At 45.5% G+C, this 20,205-nt stretch overlaps 1 pseudogene; it reads right to left on the bottom strand.

Annotated features, from left to right (window-relative positions):
• Positions 1-20,205, bottom strand: part of LOC146801883 (FRAS1-related extracellular matrix protein 2-like) — a 39,024-nt pseudogene that overhangs the window by 6,057 nt on the left and 12,762 nt on the right.

Here is a 20,205-nt window from a genome sequence, read left to right as displayed (position 1 = left end):
TGAAACAAGAGGGGCGTCGCCTGTTTTCGAATGATGTGTGTAGCATTAGCTTTGGCACAACGCTATAAAATGACCCAGGTTTGCAAAGTGCCAGGATACCCATATTACCAGTAGTGCTCTGACACGTGTAAACAGTGGCATGTGTAGCAGATGCACACTGCACTTTCAGTTCACACAAATTACTTGGAGAGGTGGAGGGCCGAGGGCTCTTATGTATCAAAGTATTTTCCCACAGACATATAAGACCTGATTCGCAAAGGTAAATTACACTTTTGTGTAATTTTACACTTAAGATTAAGTTTACTACTGTTTGGTACTCACAAACTGCACTTTTGTAGTAACGTACACTTTTGTAGTAAGTCCAATACTACACATGGCCAACCACTGGCACTGCAACACCCTCCCAAAGTAAATAATGGGGGTAGGGATTTACTACAAAGGTGTAAGTAACTACAAAAGTGCAGTTTGAAAATACTGGAAAGTAGTAAACTTACTAAAAAGTGTAATTTACTACAAATGTGCAGCTTGTGAATAGCATTTTGTAGTACGTTTTGTAGTACTGCAAAACGTACTACAAAGTGAAGTTTATGAATCAGGTCCACTATGGAAAAAGAAGACCTTTGTCACAAGGGCCTTACTGAAGACAGACACGCTAAAGTGATTTCTTTTGTTGAAATACAATTCACAATACTGTCTATTGGCTGGTAAACAGGCATGATTCAAACATGCATTGGCAAAGCCAATCGGACTCGCCTGTGCACGAGCTATTGGCTTTGCCAATGTTTTTTTAGCCATGTTGTACACCAGCATGCCTGCTGTTCAGCATGGCCAAAAGTTAGTGGGGTAAAAAAGAGTGGTGTGGAATGGAGGGTCATAAAGCAGTGCAGAGTGAAGTGTTATGGAGTGGCATAGAGGGCCATGGAGTGGCGTAGAGTAGACTTGAGTGAATTGAAGTAGAGTGAAGTGGAGTGTCATGAAGTGGCATAGAGTGAAGTGGTGTAAAGTGTTGTGGAGTGTCGTGGAGGGAGTAGAATGTCATAGAGCAGAATGGCGTTGAGTGGAGTTGAGTGGCGTGGAATAGAGTGTCGTGGCATAGAGTGTCATGGAGTGGTATGGAACAGAGTGGAGTGGCATAGAGGATGTTGCCTAGAGTAGAGTGGAGTAGAGCAAAATAGATTGTTGTTGAGTGCAGTGGCATAGATTGGAGTAGTGTAGGAGAGTGGAATTGTACAGAGTGGAGTAGGGTGTTGTAGAGTGGAGTGGCATAGAGTGGAGTGGCATAGAGTGTCATAGAGGGGAATGGCAGAGAGTGGAGTAGTGGAGTGCAGCAGAGTAGAGTAGTGTGTTGTAGAATAGGGTGGAGTAGAGTGGCATAGAGGGAGTTGGGTAGAGCATTGTAGAATGGAGTACTGTTGTAGAGTGGAGTAGAGTGTTGCAGGCTGGAGTGCCATAGAGTGGAATAAAGTTTAATGAAGCAGAGTGTAGTGTCGTAGAGTGGAGTGTTGTAGAGTACAGTACAGTGGCCTAGAATGAAGTGGCATAAAGTACAGTGGTGCAGAGCAGATTGGCGTAGAGTGCATTGGTTTTGAGTAAAGTAGTGTAGACTACATTGGCATAGAGTGCAGTGATGTAGAGTAGTATAAAGTAGAGTGGTGCAGAGTAGATTGCAGTGACGTAGAATTCAAAGACCTAGAGTGGAGTAGACTGGCGTAGAGCATAGTGGTGTAGAATGCAGTGGCATAGTCAGAGTAGATGGTTTCAGAGTAGAGGAAAGTGGTGTTCAGTTGAGTAGGGTGGAGAAAAGTGGAGTGGTGATGAGTGAAGTGGTGCAGGGTAGAGTGGAGAGGTGGAGAGTAGCAAAGAGTGCAGTGGTGTAGAGTAGAGTGGTGCAGAGTGCAGTGGCATGGATTTCAGTGATACAGAATATATTAGAGTGTCGTAGAGTGGAATAATGTAGAATGTAGTGGCATAGACTGCAGTAGAATGCCGTAGAGTTCAGTGGGGCAGAATAGGGTGCAGTAGCGTAGAGTGCAGTGGCAGAGAGTGCAGTGGTGCAGAGTAGAGTGGTGTTGAGGTCAGTGGTGGAGAGTGCGTTCCTGCAGAGTAGAGTGTTGTACAGTGCAGTGGCGTAGCACAGAGTGCAGCGGTGCAGAGCAGAGTGATGGATAGTAGAGCGGTGCAGAGTAGACTGGTGTAGAGAGCAGTGGTGCAGAGTAGAGTGGCACAGAGCACAATGGAGTAGAGTGGCATAACATGCAGTGGCTTAGAGTGTTGCAGAGTGGAATATAATGGCATAAAGTGCAGTGGTGAAGAATAGTTGGTGTAGAATGCAGTGGCGTAAATTGCGCTGGTTTTGAGTAAAGTGGTATAGAGTGCATTGCCATAGAACACAGTAGCGTACAGTAGAGTGGTGCAGAGTAGTGCAGTGTAGAGTGCAATGGCATAGAGTGTAGTGGCATAGAGTGCAGTGGAGTAGAGTGGATTGTTTCAGAGTAGAATGAAGTGCGTAGAGTGGCGTTGTAAAGGTTAGAGTGTAGTGTAGAGGCGTAGAGTGCATTGCGTGGAGTGTAGTAGAGTGGTATAGAGTGGAGTGGCATAGAGGGGAGTATCAAAGAGAGCAGTGTTGTAGAGTGCAATGCATAGAGTGCAGTGGTGCAGAGTAGAGTGGTGCAGAGCACAATGGTGTGGAGTGGCATAGCATGCAGAGGTGCAGGGTGTCGCAGAGCAGAGTATAGTAGCACAAAGTGCAGTGGTGCACAGTAGTTGGCGTACAGTGCAGTGGCATAGAGCGCATTTGCATAGAGTGGAGTGGCGCAGAGGGGAGTAGAGTGGCATAGAGCGCAGTGGCATATAGTGCAGTGGCTTAGAGTATATTGTTTCAGAGTAAAGGCATAAAGTGCATTGGCATAGAGTGCAGTGTTGCAGAGTAGAGTGACTTCGAGCGGAGCGGCCTAGACTGGAGTGGTGTAGAGTGCTGTAACGAAAAGAGCAGTGGTGCATAGTAGAGTGGGGTATAGTGCACTGGCATAGAGTAGAGTGATGTAGAGTAGAGAAGCGCAGAGTGCAGTGTGTCACAGTAGATTAAAGTGGCGTAGAGTGTAGTGGCGTAAAGTGTAGTGGCGTAAAGTGAATTGGCATAGAGTGCAGTACAGTGGTGTAGAAGAGAGTGGTGCAGTGTAGAGTGCAGTGGTGCAGACTAGAGTGACAGAGAGTGTAGTGTTTGCAGAGTAGAGTGGCGTACAGTGGAGTGGTGCAGAGTAGAGTGGAAGCTTTCTGAATGTCTCCAAGATGTCATTCATGAACCAGACATCTGGCTGTCTGGTAGGCTTCGACCTAAAACCACTATTGATTACAGTGTGTTTGGATACAGCTGAAAACAGTGCTGAGTTTCTCTGGCCTTCCTTATGCCTAAAGCATATTTACCCATTACACGAGTTTTGTGTGCAGGTTATTTCTTGGAGGCACACAACACCTGTTTATAACTACACCAACATGTTTAAATTTTCCAAACAAGCAAACATTTTAAAAATGGTGAATTCAGTACTAAATCTCATGACGTATATATGACTACACAAGCCTATTCATTATTTAGGCTGTGAACTGACAATGACGTTTCCGATCTTTTGTACACTATACATTTCACATTGCTTTTATTATGTTTTTAACATTGACGGGCTGCATGTGTGATTTCAGTGAAAACAGTATCGAACAACAATATGTTGACATTTACTTTGATTGTGCTTGTCACATGTAATAGGTTGGCAAACAGTGATGAAGGCAAGGAAAAAGACAGAACAGGAAGACCCGTACACTTTACCTTGTGTGAAGTGAATGATGCTGTGGTTGCCTTTATCCAGGTTGATCAGGAAGCCGAGGTGGGGCCCCTCAATGACCCAGAAGCACACAAGGAGGGTTACACTGTCCCTGTCCCCTGCTCTCAGGCCTTTGTTGGTGATGAGATATCCCACATGACCAGTAGGCAAGATACGTAGTGTGGGGGCTCCTTTGCTGACCACAATTTGCGGGATCCCACTGTCGACTGCTATGATTTTGATTTTCATCATTGGTGGCCTCCTTGTTTCGAATACAGTGTCGGGGAAAACATAGAAGTCAGTATGGGTGCCATCGGTTACTGTGAACGAGAAGCTGTCTTAAGCGGACTCGGTTCCATCATACTTGTAACTGATCAGTTTGTCATTAAGGTCTTGCTTGGTGAAGGTTGTCACGGATTTCGTGTTGTTGAAAAGGAGCTGCCCATGAACAGGTACTTGGGTCACAATGAATTTCAGAAGATGGTCAGGGGTGTTCCTGTCTTCCACTGTTAGCTCAAAGGGGGTTATTAGTTTGTGTTCACTCCCACTGACTGCCATGCCATGAATTGTCAGCACTGTTTTTTTGTTGTCAACATCACTTATGGCAAATCCGGAAGGTGCGAAACACTGGGTTGTATCCATCAGTGACTTCAAATTCAAAGCTATCCATTTTCACTTCATCATCTGAAGTGTGAATATAGTAGACTTTGTTACCTGCTAATTGGAGTTGGGTGAAGGAAGTCACTGGCACTCCCGGGCGATGTGTGCACTCAAAATGGCCACGGATAGGTGCCCGGGTGATGCTGAAAACCAAATGCTCATCTGGGCTGTTCAGGTCACTGGTGCTCAGGAGGTTCTGTTGTGAGTGTTACTCTCCCACCTTCTTTCTATGACACTCCTTTATTGATGACATCTGGGAAGACCATGTCAATGCTTCCAATGGTCACATAAAAGTAGCGGTCAATAAGGGGATTCAAGCCATCTGTCACATCACACTATAAAAGGTCTCAAATCCCTTTTTGTCCAAAGTGCACATACTTGATGAGATCCCGGTCTATCTCATCCTGAGTAAAGTTCATTCCCATAGTGATGTTCTCAATTCCACCTGAGGGCCACCTGCTCTGTAAAAGGCCCTGCCCTGGGCCATATCACACAATCAAGGTCAGCGTGCTATCATCTGAATCTAAATCAGTAGCCTTCACTATTCGGTTTGTGATTATTTTGGTTTCTCCAATCTCAATTTCAAGTCCATCATTGATAGTCATTCTGGGGTCTCATCATCCACTGGTATCACCATGATGAGCACTATTTGTTCAACGTTGAACTTGCCATCAGTTAATTTCACCTCAAAGCTGTCCTCCGTTGTCTCAGCGTCATCATGTTAATAGATTATACTAGAGCTCTCCTTAATCTTCTCTAAATTGAAACTTTCCACCAAAACAGTGCCATTCACCAGCTGGTTTACAATATGCCCAAGCTTGGGTGGTTTAGTAATGATAAAAGTTAGATTGTCAGCTGGGATATCAGCATCCGCTGCATTGAGGATGGGCGTATCAATCACCAAATGCATACCTTCCATGATAACAAATTCTCTGGATTTTCATCATTGGCCGGGGTGATTTAAATCTTCATCTGGAAGACAGTGGCAAAACCGATATTGCCTGCTTCCTAGCCGATTTAGAGGCCTGTCAATTGATACAACGTGTGACTGATTGCACTCATGTGGCCGGCCATTTTTTGGACCCTATATTTTCTAATTTGGGTTCTATAACAGTGTCACCTCCGGGCCCTTTGGTCTGGTCAGACCACTTCTTGGTTTCTTTTTCCTTTCAGCTGCCAGGGAAACCGGATCTGAACTGCCCTCGCTCTGTGATGAAACGTCCTTGGCATAAATTGGATGTTAGTCAATTCTCGGATTCTTTGTTAAGTTTGAAACCACAGTCCCCTTTTAATATAGAGGTAGCCGATACTCTCTTTCAGGATTGGCTGACTCAAGCGCTAGATGCCAGCATTCCTGCAAAACTCAGTTCATGGAAGAAACTTGGTTTACTGAAACCTTGGTGAAAGCTAAAAAGGTCTGTAAGCAATTGAAGTGATCCTGGAGGCGTGCTTATGACTTGGAAGCAAAAAATAAATACCGTGATTCAGTCAGTCAAATTAGCTTTATTCGACGATTGTCATAAAAGCATACAACAATTAGATATAAATACAAAGAAGACAACATATTAAAATAGTTAAAAAGATAAATAGTATTACAACATAATTCATATTTCAAGTGTTTAGACAATCTGCCCATCCAACAATATACTCCTAATTACCCAGGCCCTCCCAAGGAATTTAGCAACAGATATGTAGATACATGGTATTTCAGTAGAACGTAAAATTCTAAGTACTACCTTAACATTCCTAATGCCCAGCTGTCGACACATAGGTTTAATCCAGGCCCGTCTCGGGATTACATATGAAGGGCATTGGTTAATTGATTCAGAAGGTGCCGTACAACCTGGGCAAATAAGTGTGCAACTCGAAGACCATCTAGATGTAAATTCTCTGACTGGGAGACTACCAACTCTAAATTGGAAATATAGCTTCCTATCCAGAGGATTGGTAATATCATCCCAGAAGGATGCCTGTGAAATTGAGTCCTTAAAAGCGAGAAATACACCTGTTAGTGAAAGTGGGGCTGTACTTCTATAAACTCGAATAGCCACCATTTCCCAGTATAGGGCCTTCAATATTTGTTTCGACGGGAACCTGCTATTTACTGGGTCCTCCCACAAATCTTTTAGACCCAACTTTTTAAGCATCTCATGTATCCTATGAAGCCACTTGACTTTGTGGAAATTATCGATTTTAACTATATCCATAAGGCCACGGGCAAAGAGCCCAAGTTCCGGGGTAACCCATAATCGTCGCCAGTATAGGACTGGACGAAACGAGGCAATTAATGCTATTGGTCTTACTCCTAGATCGTAAAACAAGGGGCACAAGGGAGTACTCTGTGGTATCTAGTAAGATTACGTAAAAATCTGTTTTCGGAGGTAGACATTTTATGTAGGTTCTCGAATCCCCACAACTCAACTCCATAGAGCGCAGCACCAACCACTTTTCCATCATAGACACGAAGTGCCGGGTCGATTGGTTTTGTCAGAGATTTAGAATGTTCTTTACTCAGCGCACCAGAGAGTTGAGAATGTTTAAGGGTAGCCATATCTACCTGCTTCTTCCAACCCAAGTCATGTTGGATACAGATACCTAGGTAAATAAAATCTTGGACTTGATCAAGTGGCAGTTTGTTCATAAATATTTTACCCTTGAAAGATTTAGACTGGTTAAAAGACATAAATTTAGATTTTAAAACATTAATTTCTAGCCCACGAGCTGAACAAAAGTCCTCAAAAATATTTAAAGATTTCTGAAGGCCGCTCGGGGTTTTAGCTATGATCAGACAATCGTCAGCAAACATTAAAATAGGGATTTTGGCACCTGCCAATATAGGGGCATCTACGCTTGCATCAATTAACAATTTAGCCACATCATTGATGTACATAGAAAATAACGTAGGTGCAAGAACGCAGCCTTGTCTAACCCCCTTCTGAATGGGGAACTGAGTGGTCACTTGTCCTACACAACCCCACCTAATCTCGGCAAAGTTGTCCATGTGGAGTCTAATAATTAATGAAAGTAACAAAGGTGGCATGCCCATTTTGTCAAGGACAGCCCATAAGGATGCCCGTGGGACAAGATCGAACGCTGCCCTTAAATCAATAAAGGCAGCATATAGGCTGCCCTCTCCTAGAAGTACAGTCTTCCAATGGAGCATAGCAAAATGCAGGACCTGATCAATGGTACTTATTCGAACTCTGAATCCTGCTTGCAAATGGGAAAGAATTAAATGTTCAGAGGCCCAGTCCAACACTTTATTCAAAATCAACCTACCCAGGATTTTTTGTGTGGTGTCAATCAAACTAATTGGTCGATAGTTGCCGGGGAGGGACTTATTCCCTTTCTTAAACACCGCAATGATCTCAGCGCCTTTCCAGGAATTGGGTATCGAGGTGCCTCTAGCAATCAGATTAGCTAGTACTAATATATACTTTCCCCAGGATTCACTATTACTCAAAAAAATATCGGCAGGAATTCCATCCATACCGGGGGCCCTACCTGGAACCACAAGTTTTAGAGCTTTATCAACATCACCCAGGGTAAAGGCTTCATCCTTATAAAAGACAAGTTGAAACTCAGGGGTGGTGCTCTGACCCTCACCTGTGGCATAAAGGGACTCGAAATGTTCAACCCACGCTTCTTGCGATACCCAATTTTGGGGCTTGTCAGGATTACCCCGTGATTCAATTAAGACATATCATAGGTTGATGCGAAAAGTCAGAGCTGAATAGATTGCGGCTAAAATTTTGGAGAGTAATAACCCCCCTAAAATGATTTTCTCCCTTCTTAGAAAGATGCAACACTCTAATGTGAAAGCGGATACCCCAGTCTCCTCCAACGCTCAGTGCGAAAAACTTGCTGTTTTCTTTGTGCGTAAGTTGGGACTATTTATAACAATCTTCCAACTGCCAGCTTACATTTAGTTAGGGTCAACACTGATCGAATAGCCGAGGTCGAGGACAGGATAGTAATTCCTGAATTAACGTTGTGCACTTTCACTCCACTCTCGCTCTCTGAGACGGAATCTCTTTGTCGTAAAATCAAATCAGGTTCCCCAGTCGATCCTCTGAGACCAGACTAACTTCGTCTAGTTTACAATTCAATTCTACCAGCGGTCAGGGAACTGATTAATCTATCACTGTCCTCTGCATCATTGCCTGCAACATGGAAACAAGTTGTTCCTCTTCTAAAGAAACCATCTCTAGAGCCTTCGGACCCGGGTAATTTCGTCCGATCTCCCAACTTCCTTTTTTAGCCAAAGCTACTGAATCCTATGTAAATACAGTCTTGGCTGAATTTGTAGAGCAGAACAAAGTCCTTGACCCCTCACAAAATGGTTTTCGCCCCCGCCACAGCACCGAGTCGGCGCTGTTGGCTGTGATCGAGGACATCCGTGGCAGCCTAGATGTTGGGAACTCTGCAGCCTTGAATCTGTTGGATTTAAGTGCCGCTTTTGACACGGTTTCCCATGACATCCTCTTATGTAGGCTGCAGGATATCGGGGTCAGGGGGCTGGCCTTGGCCTGGTTCCATTCTTTTCTGGAAGGCAGAACTTTTCAAGTTGCTGTACCACTGTATCACTCGCAGGTGCATGCCATTAAGCATGAGGTCCCACAGGGTTCGATATTGAGCCCTGCGCTGTTTAACATCTATGTTCAACCCCTAGCAATGGTTGGAAAAAGTAGAGGGATGTCATTGGTATCTTATGCCGATGACACCCAGCTAGTCATTGACTTTTCAAAAAAGTGTAAAAACAACCTCTTTAAATTTAAAGAGGACCCGTTAGTGATTGCAGACTGGATGACAGCCAATTGCTTGCAGCTTAATGCCGCCAAGTCGGAAATTCTTGTGCTGGGGAGAGATAGTGCTCTCTGGTCAGAACAGTGGTGGCTGGATAAACTCAAACCAGCGCCACTGCCTAAAGAGGCGGTTAAGAATCTTGGCTTCTGGGTAGATAGGGATCTTTCTTTTGATACCCAATCTAAAGTTCTTGCAGGGGTCTGCTTTGGACTCCTGAGGGGGTTGAAACCTCTGCTTGGATATTTTGACCCAAAAATCCGCCAAACTATTCTCCAGGCCACAATCTTATCCCGGTTGGATTATGGCAACTCCCTTTATCTAGGTGCCAATAAATCTTGTATTTTAAGCCTCCAAAGAATTCAGAATGCCGCGGCACGTGCTTTGCTGGCACTGCCCAAGTTTTGCTCGGTATCTAATCTTTTACCTAAGTTTCATTGGCTGCCAATAGCCAAAAGAATCCAGTTTAAGTCCCTGTGTGTAGCCCACAAAATGTTGATACAACAAGGTCCTCCGATCCTAGTGGACCTGCTAGTCCAGTACATCCCGAATCTCCCCTTTCACTCTGCTAACTCGGGACTGGTATGTACCCCCTGATTTCAAAGAGCCAGAGCTGGTGGTCCATCTTTTAAGGTTCAGGTGGCCCACCTTTGGAATTCCCTCCCGATCTCTATCAGAGGACTCCAGAATCATTTGACTTTCCGAAAGGCTTTAAAGACCTGGCTCTTCCCGACGTAATTTGTTTTGTGTTGGTTGGAGCAGTTCTATTGGCACCTGTCCTTTGGGTAGCACTGGAACGCCCAGTTGCTGGGGCAACTATGCGCTGTATAAATCCGTAAAATAAATAAATAAAATAAATGATGACAATGGGAAAGAAATGCCTCTGGGAAAAGTTGGTCCCATCGGAACAGCGGAAATTGAACCTGTCTTCCACAGGCTGTACATGTTTATGGATACATTGAACATAGTAAATATGTCCCAGTCTAAGGTCTTTCAAGGTGAACGCACTTATAGCTGTTCCGGCTCTTGACTTTTCAGAACCTGGGGCTGGAGAAATGTTTTCCAAATATCCAGCAGTGGGCTGTACAACAATAGTACAAAGAATATTGTCAATTTGGGGTGTCTATGGCACTTACATGTAAAGGTGTGATTACTCCTTTGTCCCATTCGACAACAGTAAACTGTTCTCCTACTGTAACCTCTTGTGGTTGGCTGTCAACAGGTAGGATAGTCACCTGGATTCTAACTCCCTGGACAGTGTTCCCCTAACTGTCCACTCTTCAGACATGTCAGAAAGGGTTAAATTAAAAGAGTCCTCTGTTTTCAGTGGCCCAACCTCACCACTGGTGTGAGAATACACCACAGCCCCATCAATGATATCCCGCTGTGAAAACCGTTCAGCTGGAATCCCATTCACCAAAATGTCCCCCAACAATGGTGGATCCTCAACAATGAAAGTAAACATTAGGTCATCAGTATCTTCATCTGTGCCTTGGATGACATTAGCAGTGATCACAGCAGCGCTGTTTTCAAGAACATCTAAAAAAGAACCAATAGTTTCAGGAGGTAGTTTTAGTGTAGGGACTTCATCATCCACAAGTCGCACTGTGATTTTAAGCACAATGGTAATTACATGCACACCATCGCTGACATCCAAAGTACACGAATCACTGCTTGACTCGTCTTCATTGTGAATACAGGATATTCTGCTTTTGGCTATGTCTTCTAAGCTAAACGACTCTCCCACCATCAAGACATTGAGTGACAACAGCACCTGCCCATGCCTGGGAGACTGGGTTAGTGTAAAAGCAATCCGGTGCCCGTATGTGTCCGTGTCAGTAGCATCCAGTTCTGACTTTGTGATAACATGAGTTCCGCTCTCAAACACAGTCAATCCAGTGTTGATGATGTTCAGAGGCTTATTGTCCACAGGCTGTAGGTAGATTGTAAAAACACCCCTCCTGTATTCCCAGCCGTGTCCTCCACTCAAACTGCACCACATGGGGGTTGATACCCAGCTCCAGGGGCTTGTATGCGATCTTGTGGTGGTTGATCTGAGCCTGATTGAACTCAGTCACAACAACATCAGGAGTTTCCGTGAGCACTATGGAGCCCATCTGTACTGGGTTATTCTCATCAGTGTCAGTGGGTGGTTTTACAATGGTGTATTTTAGATCCCTGTCATCAGAGTCTAAGTCAGTGTAACGGAGTAACTTTCTTCGGAAGTAGGTAAGTACTCCTGTACCACCATTTGCAGCAAGGTGCCTGGGTATAATTCAGGGGGGATATCATCAATGGGATGGATCTTGATGATAAGCATATTCTCTCCAGACTGGTTTGGAGGGTTCTTGTCATCGTGGACACTAAACACAAGGTAGTCCATGACGGTGGATGTGCTGTGGGGCCGAGTGTGCCTGTAGAAGAGTTTCCCATTGAGGATGTCCTGTTGTAGCCAGGTTTTCATCTCCTTCTCGTAAAGGCCTTCGCTCTGCAGGTGGCTCCAGGAGGCAAGGTCTTCCTCTGGTGCCTCCTGCTGCCGCAGTACCACTTCTCCAAGGCTGGGAAATGGTAGTTCCAGGGTGAACACCAGGGTCAGGTCCTCTGAGTCAATGTCAGTTGCACTGAGCACAAAGGGCGTGATTTGCACCACCTGCTTCTCAAAGAGCACCAGCCCGGTGTTGGCATTTACAATTGGAGGCTCGTCATCAGTGGGTACAACAGTTATCGGGAACAGGAACTCCACCTCATGTTGCCCATCAGTCATTCGGAAGATGATGTTGTTGCTGTAAGAGTCGCTTCCATCATGCTGATAGATCACAAGCCCAGAATCTAAGTCGTGAGCGGTGAAGAACTTTCTGTTTGGTGGAGTGCCCAACAAAGTGAGCTGGCCATGTCGGAGCCCGTCTATCACCTGCACCAGGTTGTCTTCATCACTGATCTCAAGGTTATGGGCACTGGAGAGAGGGCGAGACTGACCCTCATACAACAACTGGCCTGTGTTGTGTGTCACTAAGGGTGTCAGGGTGTTCATAGGCCTCACCAGGATCATAAAGGAGAATGGTTCTGAGGAGGCACCCTCTGTGTCCACCACCTCCAGCTCAATCTCGAAGATGGTTCGTAGCCAGAGTCAGAAGCTGGCGGCCGGTAAGCAATCTTCAGCTCCTGCAGATCTCGCTGGTGGAAAGAGGTGATGGGCATGCTACGGTCATCCGTGCTTACAATGCGTCACTGGCCAAGCCCAAAGGTTGATGTGATATTGAAGATGAGCTCCCCAGGGTCAGATTCTACATCCTCAGCTGCCAGCATGTCTGGGGTGAAGGCTGTCATGATGAACTGGTCCACCTCCCTCATTATCATGGCCACAAAGCTGGGCCTGGGTGCTGTGTTACCCAGGCCTTCCCGCACCCTAACAAGGATCTGGAAGAGCTCTTGCTTCAGCACCTGGCCCTGGCGGTCCTGCAACTCTTTATATAAATCAAAGAGAGAGAGGAAAAAAGGAAGCTGGTTCAATTCCCCTGAGTACAAATGTAGAAAATCAAAAGGAACTAGCCCCACGGTCGAGGGGGATATGTGTATGTAGATATGAAGAAACAGAATAGTCTCTTTAGTCAAGGGAAACCATTTAGGTTTTTAAGAAAGGCCTCACCCACCAACCTAGTTGGTGGCATGCATCATCATCGGCCCCCACTAGGGGTACCGAATGTACCTCAAGTGTGCTGCGACGCCTGCAATTGCAGCGGAGCTGGTTTATTTTCAAGGTGAGCGTGCAGTGATGGTGTAGTGCGTGTATATTTAAAAGCTGTCCCTCTGGTCCCGAAAACCAATTAGAATTATTTAATAATGGGCCATGGGCAGCATTAAAAGGAGGCAGGGGATGGCTAAGGAGGTATCAATGGCCGCCACCATCCAGTGGGGTCAACATGTTTCAGCCAGTGCCTGGAAACTGGGGCTGGCTTTCATCAGGACCAAGAAAGTGGAAGGTGAGAGGACAGGTCTAACAGAGTGTGCATAGCCGTCTGTGCGGCGCACGCTAAGGCGCCTTAGCTGTCAGAGGGGGTATTCCTCTTATTTCCAATCACCAAAGATTAAAGGGACAGGCTCCATGAGTCAGGAGTAGGGGTTTTCTGTCACAGCTACCATTTGTAGCTGACAGAGCTCATACCGCAAACCTGTGTGGCCTCTCTCTCCGACTCCGTGGTCCTGCAACTCTACCAACATGGGCACAAAGTCCCGGTTGGGGGATCGGGTGGTAGCCGCGTGCTGGTAGCGCACATCCAACTTCAGAAACTCCTCACCATCAACCATCTGACCAGGGGTCTTGGGCTCGAAATTAACTAGTCTCCCATACCTGGGCAGGCCTCCCTGGCCCACCACAGGGCTCATTCTGCACACCTCCGATGCCCGGTCGTAAGTGAACTCCAGAGTCTTCCTGTCGATGGGCCCACTGGTGCCCAGCAGCTTCTCCACAGTCAGAGGCATGTTCCTGGTGACCACCTCCAGCTGGGTGAACAGCACCTCCACCTCCAGCATGAAGGGCACCACCATTGTGCGTGTCTGCGTATCATAGCGCAGCATCAGCTTCACCCTGTCCATGGACGGGCTGCGGGAGCCCAGGTGCGTGTACTTCACCTCTCCGGGGCAGAAGTTGCAGGGAAACCTGGCCAGAGGCAGGCGGCAGGGCCTCTGGGACAGGGGGTCATTGTCCAGCACGGACAGGTGGCACCGGTCGCCAGGGTGCACGGTGATAGACAAGTCCTGCACAGGATCCAGGTAGATAGACTTGCCGAATGGCACTCGAATGCCGTTGTTGGTGAGCAGGGTGGTCCCCTCCACTTGATCCGGGCCTCCGTATCATAAAGGGGCACTGTCCCGGTGAGCCACGGCTTGTCCTCGGACAATGCCAACTACAGCTAAAAGCAGCAATGACAGCAGCGCCTCCGCCAGGGCGGCCTGAGTGGTCCCCCTTGCCATGGTCGCCGCGTCCCTTCAAGAAGTTTAGTAACTTGCCAAAGTCCTGAGAGCGGCGCAGACTCTACCTGTGTGATCGGGTGAAGCATGCCCCGCCTCTCCAAGGTGTTCCCCTCCTAATCCTGGCTGCGGGTGACCAGGCTAGTTTCAAGTCCCCTAGCACTGCACCCAGTGCCTGTCCAGTAGGTTATAAGTGCTGGAGTCCCAGGGGCAGTCAGGAGCCGGGCGGAGCCCGCCCCGGTGCCTCGGGATTGGTGCGCAGCTCGGTGGGGAGGGGAGCGCTGCTGGAAGGACAAGCGCTGCTCGATCACTCAGAAGGGGAGTGTGGTGGGGGTGAAGGATACTGACCACAGTGGAGTGGAGGGGCCTCTGACGCGGGTGGGTCCTGCGTGCCGCAGAGAGGTTTTCAAAAGGTGAGAGGAATCACTCACAACTTGGTGGGCAGGGCGTAGGTGGACGCGTACAGGCCTGTGACTATGGGACAAGGGGAACCTGCTGTTAATCTCAGGCAAATCCGCACAGTGCACATACCCGCCTCTTGTGCAGTGACAACAAGAGTGGGTCGCAAACAGCGTCAACTCTCTTACATTTTTCAGCCTACACAATCTGAGCGCCTTGCAAAATGTGCGCTCAAATCCCTACAAGCCTTGCTTCGATATCGCCTAGTTTCGGTTCTTTTGCGGTGACTTGGGTAAATGTGTAAAATAAAACTTTTTAACGCGACTGTCTAGAGTCGGTTTTTGATTCGGAATTTGGTTAAAGGACATCATATCTGAACATGACTCTGCGGACACACTAATCATTTCTCTCGTGCAGCCAGGCTCCTGAAAGAGAGAGGTTTCACCGAAGTGCGTGTTTTCCTCGTGCATGGCAGCGAAAAGAAACCTGAGAAGAGTTGGGAAGCGTAGCCGGCGGCGATGGAAATTTATGCATTTAAAAAGTGATACCTGCGGCGCCAGTCTTACATTTGTTGAGTACACCCGGGGGCTTTTTGAATGCGACGCGCTTCACTTTTTAAAATTTTTCGTCCGGATTCACACACCCAGCGCAAATTCGGCCAATTTCTTTTTTACAAAAAGATGGCTGCCAACACTTCCTGGTTTGGAGTGTTGACAGCCAATTAGAATAAAGCTCGTGGTCGGGAGGGTCCGCGGATCCACCGCGGCTCTAGATATCAAAACTAATATTTTTTGATTTTCTCAGCAACTACTGAACGGATTTACACCATTTAAAAAAGGACGCTTTCTGAACCAAGGACTACCTTTTTGCCAAGTTTGGTTTAATTCCGTTCAGCAGTTCGAGCTGTAGCCGTGTCTAAAGTTTCCTATGGGAAATTGATTTTCCGGCCTCTATTTTTTGAATTTCTGAGGAACTACTGAATGGATTTACACCATTTAACAAAAAGGACTCTTTCTGAACCAAGGGCTACCTTTTTGCAAAATTTGGTGTAATTCCGTTCAGCAGTTCGGGCTGTAGCCGTGTCTAAAGTTTCCTACGGAAAATAACATGGAGAAAACACGTTTTGGGACCCCCCTTTTTTCTTGGCCCCCGCTTAGCGAATCACCCCGAAACTTTCAAGACAGGAGCTGACCAGAGCGCCCCACTAGTTTTGAAACTTTTGCGAAGATTCGTCAACTGGCGCCAAAGTTATTGGGCAGAGAAAAAACGCTTTTCCTATGGAAACTAGGTCCTAACTATAACTATCTACTGGCAACCGCCAGTAGATTTTATATATATATAATATATAATGCAATATGTAATGTCTACGTATGTGTGTGTGTGTGTCTATATATATATATATATATATATATACACACACACACTCATACGTAGACACACACAGACACACTTGCATACCAGCTGACACCCACACTCACATTAATCAGGCATCAACGATTGCCAGATAGCCCATAAAGTACTCGCATTCATTCATAAGAAAAAGAAATATAACAGATACTCTCACACATCATTAAATATCCACACACATGATTAATCAGTACCTTATCTATGTTCAAACATCATCAAATGTGATTGGACACCCATGCACAAAAGTTATCAGTATCAATGTGCCCAATCACAACCCCACAGACAACCATTTATACCGTCTGACCCTTACTCAACCCAAAATCACAACTTTCATACACCCAAGCATGCCAACAAACAATCCTACAGGTCATCAGACACCCTTGCAGGCCATCAGACAGCCATGTACAATATCACGTACCCACAAAAGGCAACATGCACCTAGCCACATTCACAAATGAATATGCATCATGCATATTTAGTGACAAAGAACCTACCTGAATTAGATGCATGATGGCAGAGCTGATCCTGCAGAAGGAACACTGTATCATCATAAGCCAAAATATGCAAAGGGAAGCAGTTTCAGCTGGGAATCATCTGTAATGACACACAACGTTATTTTAGATAAGAACACTTTTCATATTCACAGACACACATTGATGAGTCAGGCCAAAAACCGAATTCCTAAGGAGAGACCAAGAGTGGAAAATTGAAAAAGATAATAGTGAGTAAAAGACACACAGAAAACAGGAAGGCTGTTTTTGCCACTATAAGGAGATGAGAGTTGGGGAAATTAGCTGGTTAAATAGTGAGGTGCATGACTTACCTTGAGACTGTCTTTACCTGCCAATATACATTGCAATAAACCTGAAGCACACCCTTCTTATAAATTCAGTCCTTTTTATCCATATTTCTCTCATTTGGCGTACATTCACTCAAAATGCGCTCCGTTCCGAATGCGCATGTCAAGAAATCAACAAGAAAATATGACAAGCGGTTTGCGAGTCAAATTAATTTTTTGTCATAATTTTTTGCTATATCTTTTTATTGCATGTAGTTGATGCATATTTTTAAATTACCATAGATACCCCTGACGAAGGTCCAGGAGGACCGAAATGCATTGGGTGGATTTTAATGTGATGGAGGAATCAAGTTTCAGTATATGCCTACGAATAGGCCCGGATGGGCAATTCTGGAGCAGAAAAACGCACAAAATAATGGAACTATGTACCTTTGACGTGATGAATAAGGACTGGTATACTTTGGGAATAAATTGGATGAACTGCAATACATAACTGATTACGTGGATTACTTGAACACAAATGTGAATAAGGCTGTGCAACTCTTTTTGACTCGCAAACCGCTTGTCATATTTTCTTGTTTACCTGCCAATATGCCATCTGATACCCTACCAACGCCAAACCCTTTCACTGGTGGCCCAAAAACAACACTCTACTAGCACTCCGAGAACTCTAAAATGTCTCTAGGCTTCCTTCACACAATTCCAACCTATACTCTCATAATGCACACAGACGTTCTCAAAGTGAGGCAATACATTATCTATCAAATTACCACTGACCTTTACAACTCCTGCTCATGCACGGTAACAACTGCAATAGATGCACTTACAACTGACGTATCACTGTCAGACACAACACTCAAGCAAACAATCCCAAAGTACACAAGATTGCCTCATGCACCACACCCTGACACACTCTGAATGCCACCAAACACAATCAAAAGACCACGCAACCTGACACCCTTCACAATGAACTTAAACTCATCCTTCAGAAAACCTCACATCACCCCCAGTAATGCTAACAATAGACTGACAGGTCCCTATTCCCAAAGGTACATTTGCACAGGAAGATATAGTCATGTGTACATTTCAAAAATAGTCACCATCTTCTTCAGCATTTGTGAGCTTGGTCTTTCACAGTTAGCTTGCATTCTGAATGATCACAATTTTAAATGTGTTTTAATTTCTTGTCACATCAATGACAATGAATGAAGACTACCTCACACAACAACCAGTTACACAAGGAGTCATGAGCAATTTGCATTGGCAACCTTTCATTCTCCACCCCGCATGCGCCTATGAGGATACAACTCATCTAGTGTCCCAAGCAGAAAACTGGCAAACTGCAAGAAGGAAAGCATGGAGCATAATGTACAACAGAGCCATTCACGTTATCACTGTTTTTGCCGGATTCACACTCATCTGTAGGACTCTTCCCAGGATGGAGCACAGCTATAGGAAATGCCTGGGCTTTATGGATGTCCCAAGAATGCTTAGACCTTGCTTACAGCTTTGTATGGACCAAGATGGAGGACTGGCTATGAGCTGCAGGTTACCTTCCAGAGTCAGATGGGGTGGCATTCTTAATGAGTTACAGCTTTGTTGTACTCTTCCAACTTGTTCACCTCTACACACAGACACACAACTGCCTTTTCTTTACCCATAACATGCTCAACATATTGGCAGCATTAAGTACTGGCTCATCGAACCTTTCTTGTGACTGTCATCTTTCAAAGCATCTTTGGAAAGGCATTTGACTTGTTCAGCCTTTATCTCGCCACCCCTTTGTTCTCCATGTTTTGATGCTCGTCACTCTAACAGTCACACCCACTGCCACTTGGTGCCCTCGATGAATCCATCCTGAGCCATCTAATTATCTCTCTTTGCATCACCACTCTCGGCAACATGATCACTCCTTTGGAATCATATACCTTCTCTATGCTGATGACATGCCATCTTTTCCTCCTTGGCCAGATATACTCCCTCCCCCAATCAAAAACCTCCGGCTGCGACTCTAGTTGTTGCTCCATTTCTTAATGCTCAAGTCATTTGAGAATTAAACCATCCGCGTCATGTCCCAATCAGTCTCTGTAATCCACTAAATTTCCATCAACTTCTTCCTGACATCTTCCCTCTCCACCAGTAAGCTGGGTGTTCCCTTCAACAGCAGTCTCCTGATGTTATCATTCTTTACCTAGCACCACAAGAACTGCGCGCTTCCAACGGTTCACCACCAGGAGAGCACGCAAACATCTTCCTTCCAGACATCCAAAAGCCTTATCTCTGTGCGAGTTAGGGAAATATTAGAATGCTTCAAGCACCTGCTATTAGCTCTTTCCCAATACACATCACTACCTCAAAAAATGATCAATTTTGCCATATTATGCATATTACATAATCTACCTCATCGAGCTCTAACCACTCCAATCGACTTGTTGGTTCTTTCAGGAAAACATTGCACAATTGCAAGGTATTTATCATGTTTTTGGGGCCATGAATAGCAAAGCCCTCTCCAATCTGCCACTGCTCCTTACATTCCATGTTCCCAACCTCTATTTATGCCGAGGCAACCTTTACGTTATGACAATCAAGGAAGCATTGCGTATCCCGCCAAGGTTACGATCCCACAGACCATTAATCCAACTGCATTGGGATGCCCTCCTCACTTACACTCATGCCACCGCCAACGGTAGCTCTTGGAAGTGCGCAAAGGATGTATCTTTGTAACAGTGAAATTGTTTTTGCAAAGTGAGGCATCATTGGAAAGGTCAGTGTGACCTTCGACCGCTAAAAACAAATTTTAAACCTTTTTCGTTTTTATTCTGTTACCCCTGGATCAATTTCAGCAAGTGTGGTATTATTGGAATCCAGTGGCAAAGTGAGCAAGGGACCCACGTCTGGCCATACTCTGCCAACTTAGGATGAACAAAGCAAACACAGTTTGCACAGTGTAGAGACCTTCCCCAAAAACATTTTAATGTTGATGCAAGCAGGGTGAGACAGTAATGGGAGGCTGACCTTAGGCATCTGACCTCCCGTTCAATATGTAGATGTGTCAGGTTGCAAACATTTGCTGCACTTTGTAGCTTAAACAATGTTGTAGTTGGGAGGCCCTGACAAACTTCAATGCAGTATGCTGTGCAAGAGAGGGCAAATGCTATGACAAGGGTGATATGATCTTTTGTTTGAAGGACTGAGTGTATCCCTTGGTTGTGATGGTTGGGGAAGAACATGTGTTTGGTCTCAGAGCTAACCTGAGAGGAGAAATATAGTTCAATACTGAAGGTAACTCCTGGATCTCTGATGGAGTTAAAATGGTGAAGAAGTCAACAGGGAGAGAGGCCAGAACAAAGTATGGTA

This window comes from Triturus cristatus, chromosome 8 (assembly GCF_964204655.1).
Source record: "Triturus cristatus chromosome 8, aTriCri1.1, whole genome shotgun sequence".
Classification (NCBI taxonomy): domain Eukaryota; kingdom Metazoa; phylum Chordata; class Amphibia; order Caudata; family Salamandridae; genus Triturus; species Triturus cristatus.
This window is presented reverse-complemented; position numbering and strand designations above follow the sequence as displayed.